This window comes from Rhinolophus hipposideros (assembly GCF_964194185.1).
Source record: "Rhinolophus hipposideros genome assembly, chromosome: 14".
Lineage (NCBI taxonomy): Eukaryota > Metazoa > Chordata > Mammalia > Chiroptera > Rhinolophidae > Rhinolophus > Rhinolophus hipposideros.
Window position 1 is genome coordinate 3,139,284 of NC_138060.1, and position 18,860 is coordinate 3,158,143.

Below are 18,860 nucleotides of genomic sequence, written 5' to 3' on the forward strand. Positions count from 1 at the left end.
TGGACTATTCGTTGCTTCAAGGAATGTTAACTGAGTACATAAAGGTCTGCAAATACTATGTTTGAGACATGAGAGAGAACATGTCTCTTATCAAGACACCTCTAGTCTGAAACTAGGCAATTAAAAGCTATTAATAAATGAGCATTAGCGTAGAACAAGTGTCTTCTTGACATTCAGATAACTTTTTCAGATTCTGTAACCAATCGTTTAGAGATTGCTGTGTTTTAAAAAATCAAAAATACAAAAAAATTCTAAAGAAAAAAATCACCACCAGGGCAAACACTGATAATTTTATTATTTTTTTCTGTTCTTTATTGACACAAAGTTTTATACAGTGAAGGGTCTATTGTAGATATAATTTTTCTGTCTTGCTTATTTCATGTCACATTATAACAAGCACTTGCACATATTTTCCCATTTCCAGTATCATTTTTAATGACTACAAAATATTCCTTTGTCAGACTAGACTATCATTTAGTTACTTTTGTTCTGTTGTGATTGACATTTTAGGTCAAACAGATTCATAAAATTTATCCATTTTTATGTCTCAAGCCATCTTGTATAGTTAACTATTGTAATAAAACAGTAACATAGAACAGATTTTTTTGAAAAGCATCTCTCTCTGTGTATATGTCTCTGAATTTTGCCATTCAAAAAAAAAATGGTGAACTAAAACCTTGTTACAATAACTTTGCATTCTCGAGAGAATAATGGGGGGATATATTTGCTACCTTAATTCTGGCATACTCCGCCATTGGACACTTAGCTCCTACTCTGAAACTGGGGAACAGAGGATACCCTCCAGGTCCAAGAAAGCCATTCGGTTCTTACATGGGGAGACTTCATGCCTGATTTTGAAACTTGTAGAGGCGGTCATTTCTTGTTCCTAGTACTCAGTGACATTTTAAATGTAAATTTGTTTATTTTGCTTTTTTCTTTTTGTAAAGAAAGCCTTAATGTAAGATCACTTTAAGGTAACTGTTACCTCCATTATCTTAACACAGGTTGCTGACTGTGCTGGCTGAGCAAAATCATCAGCTTTTTTTTTTTGGTTACAATATTATTTGGATTTTTGTTCAAAATGACATGGGATGCCTTTTAATGTTTTATATGGACACATGAGTACATTGAAAGGTGTCACGATATAGGGGGAAGAATGGGGGCAGTGGGGTTAGAGCTCAGATGGAAACTGAGTGCTGCCAACTCTCTGTCTTTTGAACCTTTGACATATTAAGGCTATTCTCCCTGAACATCAGTAATCCATTCCTGGATGGGATCAGATATCCTGGGTGGGAATGCTAACCAGATCCTACATCCTATTATTTTACATGGAAGAAACCAAAACGTGTTACATGTCAATATGCAAAAACCCCAGGCAATTTTCTAAAACAGAAGGGGGTAAATTATGGCCTTTGAGCCAAATCTGGCCCACTGACTATTTTTGTAAATAAAGTTTTATCAGAACAAAACACCCATTTGTTTACTTATCACCTATGGTTGCTTTCCTAGTGCAATGGCAGAACTGAGGAGCTGGAATAGAGAACATATGGCTGCAAAGCCTAAAAATATCACCATCTGGCCCTTCAGAGAAAAAGTTTGTCACCCTGTATTCTAAAATATGACTAAAGTGTAGTCAAATGCCTTATATATAGTCAACATCCCTCACATTAAGAATGTGAATGTCTGCAACATTAATTACTCAACAATTAATATGGTTTCAACATACATTTTTTTGAAATGTGGGTTTCGTTTTTTTTTAATCACCAAGAACATCTGAGACACAGCCCCTTCATTGCTGGTTTTTCAAAACCTCTACAGAAGTTTCTGACATTCTACCCATTGTATTGTAACTTGACGCTTTCCCTTACATATTTTATTGAAAATGTTGTATTAAATTTTGGAGGGTGTCATGGAATTTTTTTTATGAGCAATAGCCAAAAATGTTTGATTTAGACATAAGCATTTTCTATAAAATTTGGAATGCCAAGGCGCATTCAACTAGGAAAATATCAACTGGATAGACATTTTGTGGCATTTGCTGGTATTGCACTTAGTTGAGGCTCAGTATTCTCATCCGTAAAATGGGACTTAGACCTCCTCATAGGGCAATGCAGAGATTAGGTAAGGAAAAATGTAATTCACACACTTTGGGGATACATTAGCTGTCGATTCCCTTTCTCTGTTCTACCCTTAGCTTAATTAGAGGAGCAAATAATCACAGCTATAAAAATTTTTAGGAATTTTTCCAAATTTATAGTGCTTCTGCTTATGTACGGTGGCCCGGAGATTCATGTATAACTTTGGAGCCCCGAGAATTTATAAAGGTCTCTGTATTGGGTAAGAGATACTGGCAATTGTTAACAAACATTCCTGAGTCTCAGAGGCTTAACTCAGTGCAGATTTATTTCTTAGGCACCTCATAGTCTAGTGCTGGCTGGTGGGGAACAGGAATGGTGTCTGCTCCATGTGGTGTTTCAGAGACCTTAGCTTATTTCCTCCAGTGACTCCATCATCTGTAGGAACGATAGTTACCCACTGGACCTTTGAGCTGCAATCAAGGGAAGAGAAAGGGCATTAGGGATGGTTCAGGTAGGGTTCAGGGTCAGAATGAAGTAACATACCACTTCTATGTGCTTGACCAGAAGTCAGTTACAAGGCAGTGAGGCTGGGAAATACATGTGCCAAGGAAAAAGAAATGGATTTGATGAGCCAGTCTCTGCCACATGCTGACTATATCTTTTTGTATTATTACGGAGGACAAATGCTTACCATATATAAATTGCACAAATATGCCAATAATTTGAGAACCTGTGTGTGACAGGTACCCATGGAAATAGCAGTGTTTGGAGACAATAATGCTGGGTTGGGACAATTAATCTGTGTACTTGGGTAAATATACTTTAAAAATTAGACTGAGATCTGAATCTTCTTTCCACGTGTTGTGTGCAATTTACATATGTTGGCATTCTAAAATCATAGATCTATTGTAGGGTAAGTTTAGAAATGCATACTTAAGTAATGTTACTTGCAATGACATTTTCATTCCCCAAGTGGTCTTTGTGGACTCATATTTATTTTTCTGTTCTTTAAAATCAGAAGTCATATACGTTATTGAATGGAATTCTTTATCAATTACGGCAGATGGAACATTTGTTGAAATACTACCATAGTAATTCATTTTAAAGTGCACATTTTACAATAAAGCACATCAGGAACTTTTTCATTTTTTCAAAACTTCTGGTAGATCTTAGCACACCTTTTCTAAAGTTATTTATTTTAAACTATCATTATATGAATATTTTAGGTTTATAATTACCATAAAATGAAGGGCAAAATTTATCATTCCAAAATAGAAATTTAATTTAAAATAGAAAGAACCTGATTGCAATGTTTAGTAGAGTAGAAACAAGATGTATGAGAGGATATTAAAGAACATGTTTTTAAAAAGCCTTAGCTGTACAGTTTTACAATAGATTTGGAAAAAACACAATTACATCTATTGATTTTTGTACCAATCATATTTGAGATAGTTTCATCAAAGATCAAACTTTTGTAAGATTGAAAAAGCACATTAAAGCAAACAAAACTTTTGGTCATTCCATGCAAAAACAAACTTAAAAAAATATTCAGTGTCATAAAGTTAGGGAAGTTTATTTGAGATGAAGTTGCTCAACTATCCTGTGATCCAGTGGCCTTTCTCAAAAGTCAAGATTGTACACAAACATATGTGATTAAAAATACTCCTTTAGATTTTCTTGGTATTCTTGGCATTTCCTACTACCTTTCCTGTCACTTTGTCCTTGACAATATTTTAGACAAAATACAAGTTGAGTTCATGGGGATGGTTTTCCAGTCATCTGTTCCTTATTATTTGCCAGTGTTCTTTGTTATATTAGAATTCAAACTGACTATTCATGAAACATATTTTAATCAGTGACCATATCAGACAAACAGAAGCTAAGCACTGGTTAGTATGTTGAAAATAAACATGAGAATTCTCATTAATGTTGCTGTCTAAATAATTAGTTGAGCTTCGTGTACTGAGCAGCAGTAAAAGCAGGTTGGCTTCCCACTGAAATGACAGGCTGACAGCCTCATCTTGGCGCATGGTCATTAGGGTGCCCCCCATCAATGTCATGTTACTGTGTCAAATTAGTGCCCCCTGAGGAGAGAAGCCGGACCTATAGATTATCCTCCATATCCGTGCAAACCATATTTGTGAAACCTGTGAACAAGTGTGAGTAAATTATTAACGTAGCTCATAAATTAACTGGTTTACAGGCTTATAACATTTTACAAGTAGATAATAAAGGATAGAAAAGTTTTCCAGTTGCTTTGCGCTGATGTTAGGGCGTGATCTACCAGCTTTTCCTTGAGGAGCCCACAGTTGATCGTTTTCTGTTAAGAGGAGCAAAAACATGTAGTGTCAGAACAAATGTTTGGAAAATATAGACTCTAAAAGGAAGTAGGTGTAAATCCATTTTAAGCAATATAATTAACTTTGTTATCACATTGCTCTGATAAGTCAATGACAGTGGGCCTCTTTCTTGTGGTGGCAGTTGCTCATTAATGAGTCCACCAATTAAGTTTGATCAAGTACATCCTTTGCCAACTGAAATTATTTTTAAACATGTTTTTGATGCATTCTTATCATACTCTTAAGCTGCAGTCTTGAAGAGGAGTAATGCTAACACAGCATGTTAAACTCGTAAGAATGAAGATTCTTAATCCGTAATATATTTGGCAAACAGTTGACACTCATATAGGTAACTGATACCTAGAAAACATAGTGTGGACCAATCTGGCCTGGGTTTATCTCTTATCAAGAAGGGCACCCACTGGGAGCACCACCTCTTAACCCTCTTCTGAGCTCTGGTAGACAGACAACCCACATAGTTTCCGGAGGTACGTGACTAGTCAAATCATAAAACTTCATACATCTCTTTTTCAGTTTCAACTTCTCTGTCTGATTAGATTAGAAAACACATACATTGATGGAGTTCTGTCTGCGTTTACTGTTGAAAGAGAACAACATACACCCACCCACACTGAAGAGTTCATGCTTTCTACTCATTCTGCAGTTCCATTTCCCTATATGACAGAGTCCCTTCTGTCATCTCGAGGGTTGTATAGGTGGCATTATCATTCAAGGATCTAGGGAGAAGAGGCCTGGCATGCAAAACCTTGTACTCACTGCAGTTCACTGAAACTATCTGAGGATGAGTTGGCCTAAGAGTCAGCAACTTCAGCTTACTTGGAATTCGGTTTGTTAAATATTCTCACAAGCTTGCTAAGCCACGGAAGTATGCTGTCTCGGCACATGAACACGTACTCAGGCTGGCTGTCGCCATGAGAAGGCTATGTCGCAACTTCCTTCTATTATTTTAAATCCAACTGGAAAAAGAAGTGTAAGCTGTGGCAGGTGGGATTTTGGGGCATGGACACATGTGTGCACATGTGTTTATTTCCTCCCATCACTTCTACCGAGTGAGACTAAAGGACCAAAACCCAAAGCAAAATCATCATTTGAATTCATGGATCATCTTGCCCTATTTCTGTAGATAACATTGTAATTATGATAATGTATCCTAAAAAATAAGAAATGATGGACCTTAAAGGAACCTGACTTTCTAAGCAAATGCCATGCCTTCCAGACTGGCAGTTTTACTTGGCGACAGAACGTTTTGCATCCTTCTACGGTCATTTTGCAGTGCTAATGCAGTGCTGATTTTAGGAGTGAAAGGACGAAATAGATGCTTAGTATGTCTGTTATATGTACATAGTATATATGTATACTGCATATTGCATATATGTAGTATACATATGTACCAGGGGTGCCAAAAAATGTACACAAGTGGACACGTTGGTCAGCGTTGCTCAAGCAGTAGTTCGCCATAATCAGAAGTGTCTGGACGCTGATGGGAACCACTTAGAGCATATCTTTTAATTGCAGAGGTCAAACAAGACTTTTATTCATCCTTTGCTATTGGTACATAGTATTACAATTTTAATACACTTTTGTCCTTTCTCAAAATGTGTACACTTTTTTTTTTTGGCACCCTCTGTATATACACAAATTGTGAAGTATCACAATTTGCCCCTTCACTTAATCTCTTCTATTCTTTTTGCTTTCAGTGTCCCTCTGTGTGTTGCAGTCCTATGGCATTATGCATGCCCCCAGCCAGTGACCCCCCAAGCTTTTTATGGCTGTGAGACACATTAAAAGGTAAGAGGCAAGTAGCACTAATATTGTGTACTGCTTAGAATTGCCACCCATTACTACATCCACAGTAGTGGATACAGTAATTGAGAGGACGATACTATCAAGCATGAGTTCCAAAGCTATCAGGTTTGTTGAGCTCCGTGACAGCTTTATGGCTTTCAAGAATAGGGCCCATAACCTGGGGATCGTATTTGTGGAAAGCTGATCTAATGCAGGGTTGGCACACTTTGTCTATAAAGGGCCACATAATAAGTATTTTCAACCTTCTGGGCCATGCAATCTCTGTAGCAAAGTAGCCATAGGCGATGCATAAACAAATGGGTGTGACTGTTCCAATAAAACTTTATTTACAAAAGCAAGCAGTGGGCCATATTTGGCCCGAAGGCTGTAGCTTGCTGAGCCTTGATCTAATGCATCGAAGGGGGACAAATGATCTGTAGACAAGATACCTCTCTGGGTATCAGTTCCTCTGAGCTTGAGCAAACAATTTATCAAGAAGAAGTGGGAATGAAAAAATACCTGCTGTTCGTACTGCACAGGGTGTAGTGGTAAGGATGAAATAAGTTATAATGTATATGAAAGCACTTTGAACATTTCGAAACTCCTTGCAAAGGTGATGGATGGCTCTGCACAGTCATTCTGGTTCACCTAGTGGAGTGCTTTTCACCTCTTTAATCACGTTGGGCTTTCATGAGCTAAATGAGCGTGGGGGAGAGCTCTTTTATTTTCTGAGTAATGTGGTTTGTCTGTGCGTTCCTTCTGTTTTACAGTTGATGGACAAGCTGTTGAAATGTCTTTTTAGTATCAAATATGGATGAAGGGATCAACGGGTAGATTTTGGCAGACTGAAGATCAAATGCCAATGAAGAACAATTAAATTTCCTTTAATCATCAGAATCTGAGAGTGTTTTAAGATCTTCAACCTTTAATATAGGCCTTAGTAAATAATAACGCTTTGGGTATCTACAAGTATGTTTGAATTCGCAAGTCTTGCATGTCAAAACATAGAGACAGGCTCAGCGCATACACCCCTCTGGACGAGCGGTAATAATGAAGAGGCAGAGTCATACTTACACAGCTTGGCGAACAGAGGTGATCACAATCCCAGTTCCTGAATTTTCTAGGCTTTTGTTTCCTCACAAAAACACTAAGTAGTATAGTCTTTAGATACGTTTTCATATTATTATATCATTTACGAATTTTTCTAGTAACAGATACTATATTAGTTTAAAAAATTCCTTGTGTATTTTCTCTCATGAAGGCTATCTGGAGAGAGCAGCTTATGCCTTCTCTCTCTCTGCTATTCTTGCCTGATCAAGTGTTGCTTCATTTTCAAGGTCCCATTTCGCCTGCTTACTTTCTGGCCGTTGCCTCTGTCTCCCAAAAGGGAGAAGCAGAAGTACAAGAAACAAAGAGAGTTGTCCTCCCAGCTGAGGCAGACCTCTTTAAAGAACTTTCCCTGAAGTCTTACTCAAGGACTTCTGTCATAGCCTTTTCACTACCCCTAACCTAAGAGCATCTGGGAAATGTACCCTGAGTTTTGTGAAATTTGATGTCCCAGATGAATTCCAGGTTCTAGTAGTAATGAAGGAAGGGGACTGGTTACCGAGCAACAATTGTGGATTACTTACACAAAATCATGATATTAATTTTTCTTACCTGTTTAATTTTTATTCATTTTCAATGAAATGCCTTCTGTCTCCTACTGACTTGTGTGTGTATTATCTTATTTGAATTTCATGTGTTAGATTTCAGTTTATTCAATTCTCAGCAGAGATACATATCTCAGTAAATATTTTAGGACCATAATATTCTTACTGAAAGTGCTGTGGCACTTAAATCTGGAAATAAATTTCTTTCTCAGGAGAGCTATCAACCAAAATTTAAACTCCCAAATTTTCTATTGGATTTTCTCTCCTCTGGAGATAAACTTCTGTGAAAGCTTGAACTACCAGCATGAGGTCCTAGAGACATGAAGACTCACATGCAGTGCTGTTCTTCCCCGTATGTACAGGGTACTTCCCTGATGGCTGTCAAAGACTGGACAGTGCTCTCTGCAGCTCTGATTGGCTATTCCCCACATCTCTCCTGAAAACCTACCTTGGAGGATGAGGGAGACAGTGAGTCATCCCTGTCCAATCTCTCTATACCAGATTGGCCCATATGTTATTCTTGTGAAAATTTCCATCTCCTAGAATGAGTAGAATGAGACTTCCCTCTGCTTCAAAATATATTATTTGCCTATGCCAGCTCGTGATTGACGCTCATGAAACATGGGAGTCGATGCAGTCATAGACATTTATTGAATGCCTGCTATATCCATATAGGGTTAGCAGTATGGTTAAGAGTGAGTGCTTGAAGTTAGATCATCCTGGATTCAAATTCCACCCTTTGTACTTACTGGCTCAGTGTCCCTGGGCAACTTACTTAACCTTTCTGGGCCACAGCCTCCTTATCTAGGAAACAGCAATAAAAATAGGAGCTAGCTCCATGTGAAGAGTTAGAGAGATGATGCTTGCAAAGCGCTCAGCACAGATCCTGGTGGGTAGTAGACGCCAGCCAGTAGAGCTCCCCACCGTAGGCCATGTGGTGAAATCCCCGTCTTAGGGGTTTGGACAATCTTGTGTCTGGCCCACCAATGTTTCCTGGTAGATGATGTGTTACACAGTCCTGCTTCTCCTCTGACATTGCCTCTATTTAAGTAGGGCCTTGGAAGGAGGCTTTGGTGCTCCTTCAAGGGGACTGCTGCGTGCCCACCACCGGGCAGGCCTGTTGACTGGACTTCACTCTCTGGGTCCCGTGTTGATATTTCCCCAGAGAGGCGTGCAGTTCTTTTTTTATTGCTGTTTTTTTACTTACTCAGACAATGGGCCTGCCTAGCAAGCAGAATTCACTAACTGCTTTCAAGTCAGTATTGCTGATGATAATCTGAAACTGTAGAGTTTCACTCGTGAAGGCTGACGCTACATGATGTTGATCTCCCTACCTCATCCCAGTTCCGGCCTCCGTGCTGAGTCTGCAAAGCAGGCCCTGGTCCCCCCCAGATCTTCCTGGGAAGGGCCCCGTAGGCACGTGTCATCTGCACACAGGAGCTGCTGCGTTACTGCAGCAAAGGTTGTCAGCAGTGCCCATGGGTGGCCCAGGTGGCCACGTGTCCCGAAGACGGAGAAGCGGCGGCAACCGCATGACGGGCCCATGTGTGGAGTTTTGGGCAGTGTGGGGTGTAGGTGGGTCAAGTCTTATCAGCTTCTTACAGGAGCAGTGGTTTCAGTAACTGGGACCCTCTGTCACAGGATTGATGGGCTTGGGGGTACTGACCGCCAGACTCCGCTCGTCCCTAGTAAGCCCATCAATCCTGTTAACAGAACTTCCCTCTCTGGGTCCCGTTTTGACAATTGAAAAGAGTTGACTCTTTGGGATAGTGACTTGAAGATCTTACCTGTTCAAAAGACTCTGAGAAACTTTGAGCTTTTGCTGTCTGGTTTCAAATATTTTATTTAGATACCATGTCCGTGTCAGATACCGTAAAATCTTTCCTGCCCCTGGACCATGGTATTCTCTGCCTAGAACAACATTTGTGGTTCATAAGACTCACTCCAGCTCCTTGTGTTAGTGCAAGCATTGATGAGGTGATACATGTACTTTGCACTGGGCCTGGCACAGTAACCATGCTGCTGATTTAGGAAGCTCAGCGAGGGTCTTTGGGGTTGTACTACCAGCTCACACTGCACTTTCTTGCAGTCTTCATTTTAAAGCGGTAAACATGGTGAAGAGCCTTGACTCTTACTATATTTGCTCGTGTTTCATGTGCTGAATTCACGTTAAAACTAAAAACTACAAAATGAGCAAGCAGTGGGATGATGTGTATATATTTATTGTTGACACGTTGGCTGCTGGCTGTTTGTGACTTGTTTCTGATAATGTAAGTGCTAAACCTCAAATGTGGGAGTCCTCAGTGTTTGGAGTCTGATCCTCCACCACAAAAGCCTGGACATTCAGGTTTCAGGCGGTTGCACTGCCCTTAAGCTACCTGGCTGGGGGGGTGTTTTGTCCTTAAGTGCGTCAGAGCTGGCTCGATCTCCTGCTTCACAACAGACCATGTCTTACATTTTTGTAAGTTCTAACTTAAAAAAACAAAATGGTACGTTGATGTATCTATCCTGATAATTCACATATTTTGTTGTTGTTGTTGAAGGAAAACCTTGTCTGTAGGTCGAAAGGAGTTAGATATAAACAGCTTTCATCCTTAGCTCCGATTTCTCTCACCTGACTGAGGGTAGTGGTCTGTCGTGGTGTTGCTTCGTTTGCCTGCGCTTGACCTGTGGTGCTCCCGGCGCATGTGTGTGAAAGCTGAAGCGTGGCGGGGAGCTTTGTCTTTACATCTTCTAACTTTTTGGTGGTAAAAGATGAACTATATGAAGTCACATACTCTTATTTATGTGGCTGATGAAATAGCTAGGCTGATGTAAAACATGAAGAGCCATTGGTTTGATTTATGTGTAATTTATACCCTCTCGACTTATAAAAATAAAGGAATATGATTAAGATATAGATTGAGACACCACATTTGGTTCCTGATAGCCTTGTTAGTGAAGAAAAAGCTCAAGTTCAGTGAGTTTCAGTCAAGTGGTGCAAAGGATTCAGCAAAGCTTTTATTAGACTCATAATAAAAGCTCAGAGTGGCAACGAACCTGGTTTTTTACATCTCTAAAAACTTGGGACTCCCGTCTCCAACAATCATTTCAGAAACTAAAACACAATCACAGACGGGGAAGCCGATCTGTGTGTGCAGGACTTGATGGCTGCCCTTCACGTGGGTCGTGGCAGCCTGGAATGGCCCTCGTACCACCCTCTTCTCCACAGCCGGCCACCTGAGTATGGGGGAAGATGAGGACATCCCTGACGGTGTTCCTCTGATGGTTTCAAGTATTGCTGCCCTGGGTGCACCCAGTTTGGTGTGGCAGTGGCAGTGCCAGGTGAGTCTGGTTACCATGAGCTGGGGGCTGAATTTCTCAGTGTCAGCTCACCCATGAAGCTTCACTCGGAGTGCTCTCATCAAGAGAGGCTGTGCTTGCCTTTGTCCATATCTGTCCCAAATCATCCATTAACTGTGACAGAGATCTACTTGGTATGTATTAACTCACAAAAACTCTGAGAGAAGTGTGATTCTAAAAATCCTTTTTACAGATGAGGAAACTGAGGCATTGTGAGGTTAAATATCTCCCTCAGACTTCTCTGCTGATAAGAAGTAGAGCCGGGATTTGAACCCAGGTTTCCTTGCCCTGGTGCCATGGCTCCTAGCCAGCATGCCATGCAGTCTTCACCATGCGCACATTTTCTAGGCTGTTGATTTACAGGCACTGTTTGCTTGAGCGTACGTTCTTTCCTCCAGGACTGCTTCTATGCCGCATGTTGACCTTGATCCTTCAGTGCCATCTAGCAGGCCCTGTTTGATCTTACTGGACTTTTTCAAATGTTTTCATTCTTTTTGCTGGTACAAGAGCTGTGGGAGTAAAAGTATGTCTCAATATGGTTAAGAACAAGGACAGCCATTCAGTTGGCATTCTTCTGTCTCTTCTTGGATGTGCCTGGTAAGATATTTTCTCTAGATCTTTGAGTCATTTTTCTCCGGCATATTATTCTAATTAACCTCATCTCAGTAGCTCTCATTTTATTATTAGCCTCTGACCATCCAACAATTGGTTTGTTCAGCTCAATCACCTGTGTGAAAAAGTGTAGCACGTGAGGTCTCCTTCCCAAAGAAGCAGTCCCGTACCTGGGGTGTTTTCCCAGCAGGCAGGTTCAGAATGGCCTCTTGTTTCCTGGGATATGTTCATTCGGAAGGCTTTTTATTGACGAGGGTAAAGATCTGGGGTACTTAGAGGAAGCACTAGTTAACCAAATTAGAAGGCCTTCAGTTGTTTGCTCAGTAGAATTACAAATTCGTAAGCTCTATGCCAAGGATTTTGACCTTCAAAAATAAAAATATTAGATTTGTAAAGAACATATATAGTAAAATGTATAATACATATTAAATATGTATTGAAAAACTATATAAAAGCCATTTGCAAGGGACCACAAATAATCAGTTTTTACTTATAGGGTTTGAAGTGTCAGTATCTCCTTGTTAATAAAACAGCAGACCATTTTTAATGTATCTGTGCTGTAAAGTACTGAGCCCTGGTCTCTGGTTACTTTTGATGAGTGCAGGCCAAAGAGGAATTACCATTGATCCTTGAACAACGTGAGGGTTAGAGGTGCCAACGCCCCACACAATTGAAAATCCACATATAACTTTTAACTCCCCAAAAACTTAAGTCGCCCCTCAGTGTCCCTGAGGGTTGGTTTTAGGACTCCCTGTGGATACCAGAATCTGCAGATGATCAACTCACCTGTTGGAAATGGTGTAGGACAGTGCGTACATTTGGCCCTCTGCATCCATGGACTCCCAACTGCAGGTAGAAAACAGTATGGGTACTTCTTGAAAAACAAAGAAAAACACGTGTGTAAGTGTACCATGCAGTTCAAACCCCTGTTGTTTAAGGGTCAGCTGTGGTTACCTGGTGGTCCTGTAAAGCTGAACGCTGGAGCAAACTTCAGGCACAGCGGAGCGAGCGGTTCATACTGTGCCGTTGAGTCTTGTTCTCAGATTCTTGGCTGCACTGTGCTCTCGTTGTGTTCATTCACACAGGCATTTACCAGGCTGTGGCATGATAACCACTCGGGATTCTATTTTTGTAGTGCCTTTGACAGCAAGGGGTCCTTTCGTCCTCTGAGTTCTAGTAGCGGCCACGGAAGCTGCGTCTCCTGGCTGTGAGCAGCGTGGTCTGTGCTGTGTGCCTATCCCTGAAACAGTCTCTGGGGCTGGAGCTGGTTCCCCGGAGGTATGACAGTGCGCTTGGCCTGGAGTGGGCCACAGGAGTCATGGCTGGTGTCTGTGGATGGTGTTCAACCTCCACAACACAATGGAAAGTGGGCACAAAGGGTACTTCTTGCAGAAGCAGGGGCAGAAATCTAGGAAGGTAGGCTGTGGATGTACTGTACTTGATGCACAGTAAATGTATAGGACTCCAGGGCTGGAAAGAACCTCTACATCTCACATAAGCCCAGCTTCCCATGATGCGTATCCTCTGAGGTTTTCCCCATGAAGTTGTCTACCTAACACCCCAGGAGCCGGGAGTTCAGGCATTGTCACACACCCCGTCTGTCCTTCTGTCCAAACACCCACCTACCATTTGTCACTGTTCTAGATCCTAAAGCAAGATCCTTGATTTCAACAAATTTATATCTGTGAGGTAGACAGAAAGGTCAGTTATGATACAGTGATACAGAAGCTGCAAGAATACTGGTGCGTTGTCTGTATGTGGTTGGGTAGAGGGGAATTGGACGGCCTCCCAGAAGTGATGAGACCTGGCTAGGGCCTCAGAGGATGAATGGGAGTTGCCAAGTAACCACAGGGAAAATGGTCAGATTGGTGGACCTACCATCTCTTCTCAAATTGAATCCTGTATTCGGACTTGCATTTGAATTACCTAGGAAAATTGGCTTATAAAATATTTCAACTCAGTTAAAATACACATGCTTTTTAGAATATGTCAATGACGTTAGTGATAAGAATCGTAGGTTGATGATAATTGCTGTTTGTACTGGTTAGCCACATTGCATCTTTCAAGTTACCTTAGTCTTCTGTCTTGTAAGTACATAATGAATGAATGAATGAATGAATGAATGAATGAATGAATGAATGAAGCTTCCATGGGTAAAATTTTGGTGAGTTAACTTATAGAATTTTTAACATTTCCCTAAGAATTTTGAAAGAACTGGATATTGTGTGTTTATTCATACATTCCTGTGAGCAAAAAGTATTGTGAACCTTGTTTTTGTATCTGATGCCTGAAGATAAAAATCATACCTTCCAAAGGGTTAGGGGTCATGTGGAGAATAAACATCTTGAGCATATGAAACAGTGAATATGACACTCATACCTCGTAAGCACTCTCTGTGTGTTACTCATTGTTATCTGAAGGCATCTATGATTTTTACCTCATAGGTTATCAAAGGCTTTGAAAAGTAATTTAAGTATATCAATCACTAGTTGATCTTAAAATGTTTTTTCATATACTCCGCATGGAATATGTCTTTTATTTTCACGTTACTTATAAAAATCAAGGCTATTAAAGATGGTGAAGTTTAGCAAAGAACTTTAACTCCACATGCTTTTAATGCTTCCCTGAATTAATAATTTTCATGTCCATCATATTTTCTCCTTGGCCCACAATTCATCCCATATTTGGATGTTGGCAAATGATGACTTGGTTAATTAGGCAGTCTGTTAACTCTGATTACTAAGTTATAACAGATCAGTGTCGAAGTATCACTGTGCAATTTGGATTAAAAGGCTCTTCATCTTATCAAAACAAATTTACATTTATGGATGAGTGTGTTGAAATGATCTAGGTTAAAATGATGCATTTCATAAGGAAAATTTAAAAAGGATAAAGAATAATTTCCTCCTAAGTTTTTATTTTATTTTAGTATGACATTCATCATATTATCTTTCACTAGGAATAAGCTTGGAATTTTCCTGTAAAGCTTGAAAATGATAGCTCATTTAATCCCTTTATTGTATACATACGATGGCTGCGTCACATTTTAATTTAAGCATATTTTAGCCTCTGTTCCTAGACTTACTGTAGGGATGAATCTTGACCATGTTGGGGAAATGAGTGGGTTACATTAGGGTTCGCTCCCTTTCACAGCTGAAGGCACTGACAGTGAACAAATAAAGCTGGGTCTTTGTAGTTCCTTCTTTTTCTTGCCTAATGGTTCATCATCACTTAAGGGTAGTTGGGGTATCACAACCTTGCTTACTTACTCTAGCTCCATCTCTGCCTCCCTTCTTTCTTTTCTTAGCGCAGAACACTGTGGAAAATGAACAAACACAAGAGTAATTTTCGAGCTCCAGCGGACCCTGAAATTTGTGTTAATTTCCCCTGAAGATTCAAAAGATAGCACCTCACCTGTCTCCCTCCCTGCTATACACACCCCGACATTCATTCATGTGTGTGTGCATGCACGTGCACACACACACGCAGAATTCAGCAGCTGGCACCTAGGAGGTATTTAATTCATACTGTTGAAGACTGATTGGAAAAGTGGAAACACTGACAACCTCCCATCCCAGTGCTCCTGAAGCTGCTCTTACTACTGGTTCAACATTTGGGGTCCTGTCCGATATTATAACCATTGGAATGAATGGAGTTGATGAATTTAATATTTATTTTTTCAATATGCTTACTGAAGTCTCACTTTCATGGATTACTGTGTTCTGGTTTCCTGGGAAATGAAAACCTAAAAAGAGAATTTTTTTTTTTTATTCATTGAACTTAGTGTCTTATTTTTTGACCATATTAATAGGACTATAATTCAGAAATAGGAAACCTTAGTTCTTTAACTTTATTCAGTGGTAGCATCTAGTTTATGCGAAACTGGCTTTTCTAAGTCTACAAGAGCCTCCTAACTTTGTAGATAGAGCAGAACTTTACTTAACTCTGAATCGAAGTTGGGATTTTATGGATTTGATTATTTTCTCTTAATTGGGAACATTTAATAATAATCATAGGTGACTCTCATTGTGGAGGGGCTCATAGTTGGTTGTTCAAAGGTAAAGTGATGTTTTGAGCTCTAATTTGACAGATTTGAATGACAGTCAGCCTGAATAATTCAGTTTCCCTACCTCCCCATTCCTTCTAAAAGAACAAACCAAATAAGGAGTTTTTTAAAAACCTAAACCATTCTGGATTATATGAATTCTTATAGTCATTTTAAAAGAAGTGGTTTAACAGAGAGATGTACTCTGGAACTTTTATGTGTGAGGTAAACCCAGTAGAACATTAATTTTTTTAAATGGGGCTTTGGTTACCTAAATAATTCATGTATTATAATTAAGTCTTGCTGATAGAGCAAGAGAGCCCTCCGTAAAACAGCTGCCTAAGGAGTGAGAAAAGAAGTGAAGTCCACTTGTATTTTCAAGCATACCTTGAGACAGAAAATTCTTATCAGTGGTCCCCAAGATGTCTTAATGGCAATGGCAGGAAACGTCCTCAGTTAAGTTCTTCTTTAATAAATTGGTCTGTGGATAGAAGCAGACTTATTGGAAGGTTGGATACTACTACTGTGTGGTTTTATTAATTACACTTATTCCTTTAAAGTGACCTTGGATGAAAACAATCACCTCTTCTGTGGGCATGGTTAGCAGATGTTTACTGTAACTCTTTGCTTGGTGAAAAAAATGCCTCTTCCACCCAACAAAAACAGCCATGTTTTCTTGGCTAAATCAAAACTGTGGCGCTTGGGTCTTACTTTATATATCATGGCTTCAGTCACACAGCCTTTCCAAGTGTGAGGCTTAGATCACAACTCCAACATCTGTGGGAGAGCTCTGCTCACAGTGATCTATTATGTGAGTACTTAATTCTTACACTGTTTTTGGCGTTCGCCCTTCCTCTTGAAACCAATATCCTATATGCGAGACTCTCTTTGTTTTTCTTGTATAAGCACGTGAGCCCCTCCTTCGTTTTTAAAGCTTTTACCTAGGCCTGGTGGCCATTTTAGTGAGGATTTTAATCATATAAATATAGCCAAGGTTCACCTTCTCAGTCTGAGAGTTTGGTTTTTCCTGGGCTCTCTGAAATAAATTCTTCGTATTTTGTGTTTGAAAAGGACCTTTTCTTATTGCATATTGAGCTTCCTTAACCACCTCTCTCTCTCTCTCTCTCTCTCTCTCTCTCTCTCTCTCTCTCTCTCTCTCTCTCTCTCTCTCTCTCTCTTTTTGCCAATTCCTGTTTTTTACAAGTGCTAAGTGATCATGAACCTTTAGATGGTCCCTGCCCACCCCTGCCATGATAATAGGTATTTCAGGAGCCGACACGTCCCCGCCGGAATTTCCGCAACGAAGAATGCTGCTTGCTTTTCGAAGTGCGGGAAAGGAAATACAACAGCAAAACTTTGCTTTTCTTGGGAAGCTCCTCCCTTTGGAATGGAGAACTCTGGGTGGCTCTTCTTATTTTGTTTCTATTGCCAAAATAAGCAGGGATCTTACATAACACCAGGGTAGGAAAAAAAGAAGTAATACTAAAGGAAACATATGTTCATGTTGAAAAAAAGGGAGCTGGAACTGGACAGGGAACAGTGGCCCCCAAAGCTAAAGACATCTTCTTTTTAATTCAGGTGGGCAATCAGGTTTTGATCATTTTGGTATATTTATAAAATAAAAAATCAGTTGCTTTTCTACATTTGATCCAATTAAAAATAAATCTTGAGATTGGGAAACCAAGGCATATAGGCTAGTTAATTAATATATATGGTAGTGGGAATGGATCAAGTTCTGTGTTTGTTAAGTTATTTTCCTATGATCTTAGTTAACACTAAGCGATTTCCTTGGAGATCAGTTGGTTTGAGATGCTTGCCCTAATTTGAAACCAAAGCTGAAACTATCCAAATATGATTCTTATTTGGTCTGATTTTAGGAGAATGGAAGAGAGATCTGAGAATTAAAATGAACCAAAGATGTCTACTCTAGCTGTTTGGCTGATTAGTGGACATATTATTTGTCCTTTTAAGTGATTCCAAATAATGTCTGTTGATAGAAACAGAGCAGACACTTTAGTGTTTCAGACTGTTTGTGGGTGGCAGGTTTTGAAAATGTAGCCAGTTTGCAAAAAGAAAAGAGAATAGAAAAAAAAAGGAAAAAATAGAACAGCAGCAAAAAAAAATCCTTAGTTTCTAATTCATCCATCCTCAGGATTTGAAAATTTCAAAGTTGGGGGAAAATCAGCAGAGTTCTTCTTTCCCCATTATAAACACTTGGTGCCTGTAAAACAGCGCTGTGGTGGAGGCAGGGCCCGGAGCATTCTGGGTACTGGCATATGTCTGCCATGTAGACCAAAGGGATGTGGATGGGTTCACACAGCAGCTGATGGAAGCGAGTGATCGCCCCATTCGGGGAGCGTTGACTGTGCTTGGAACTGTTTGCACGCGCACAGCTTTGTCGTGTGCACAAAAGTGCATCCAAACACTGTCCTACTTCAAACCTCTTAAAACCTTGCTTTGGGTGTTGCCACAAATAGGGCGGGAACTGTGGCAGGGTGGACCCAGGCTTGTGTTCAGTCTGTTCGATTCAAAAAATCTAAGATTTAAAACCTTATGTTAGGGAACAAAAACCCAAAGCCTACCTCTCAAAAAGGGGAAGCAAAGCTATTTAAAGTATAAGATCATTCTTAAATTATGGTTTAAGTTTCAGCTATTTTAATTAGTCCACTCCTTTTCCCCCCAAGGCAAGTCATTTCACTGTTGGAAAAATGGACTTAAAAAAAATCAGGGTATGTGCACACCCAAAAAGGGATTTTGAGTTACATTTTTTTTCAATCCTTAGAGTAGGCTACATTCTGGTGTTTTTCTCCTTTGGGTTCAGGCAAACTATAAATGGTGGCAGATGACATCTCTATATTAGTGGGTAGAAGGAAGAAATCCCAAAAGTCTTGTTTAATAATAAAATATTATGAAATACGTGTCAGCTCCTATTGTAAGCAATATACTAGCATCTCACCGAATCCTCATAAATACTACAAAGTACCTA

The 18,860-nt window shown here is 39.9% G+C and overlaps 1 protein-coding gene across 5 annotated transcripts in view; it reads left to right on the top strand.

Annotated features, from left to right (window-relative positions):
* FOXP1 (forkhead box P1) overlaps positions 1 to 18,860 on the top strand; it is a 578,556-nt gene that overhangs the window by 204,910 nt on the left and 354,786 nt on the right. For 3 of the 5 annotated variants that reach the window (XM_081071678.1, XM_081071683.1, XM_081071682.1), the window contains exon 1: positions 6,136 to 6,226. The exons of the other annotated variants lie outside the window; for them this stretch is intronic. The gene's annotated coding sequence lies outside the window, so the exon portion shown is untranslated. Of the gene's footprint in view, positions 1 to 6,135; positions 6,227 to 18,860 lie in introns of those variants that run through there. 5 annotated transcript variants of the gene reach the window in all.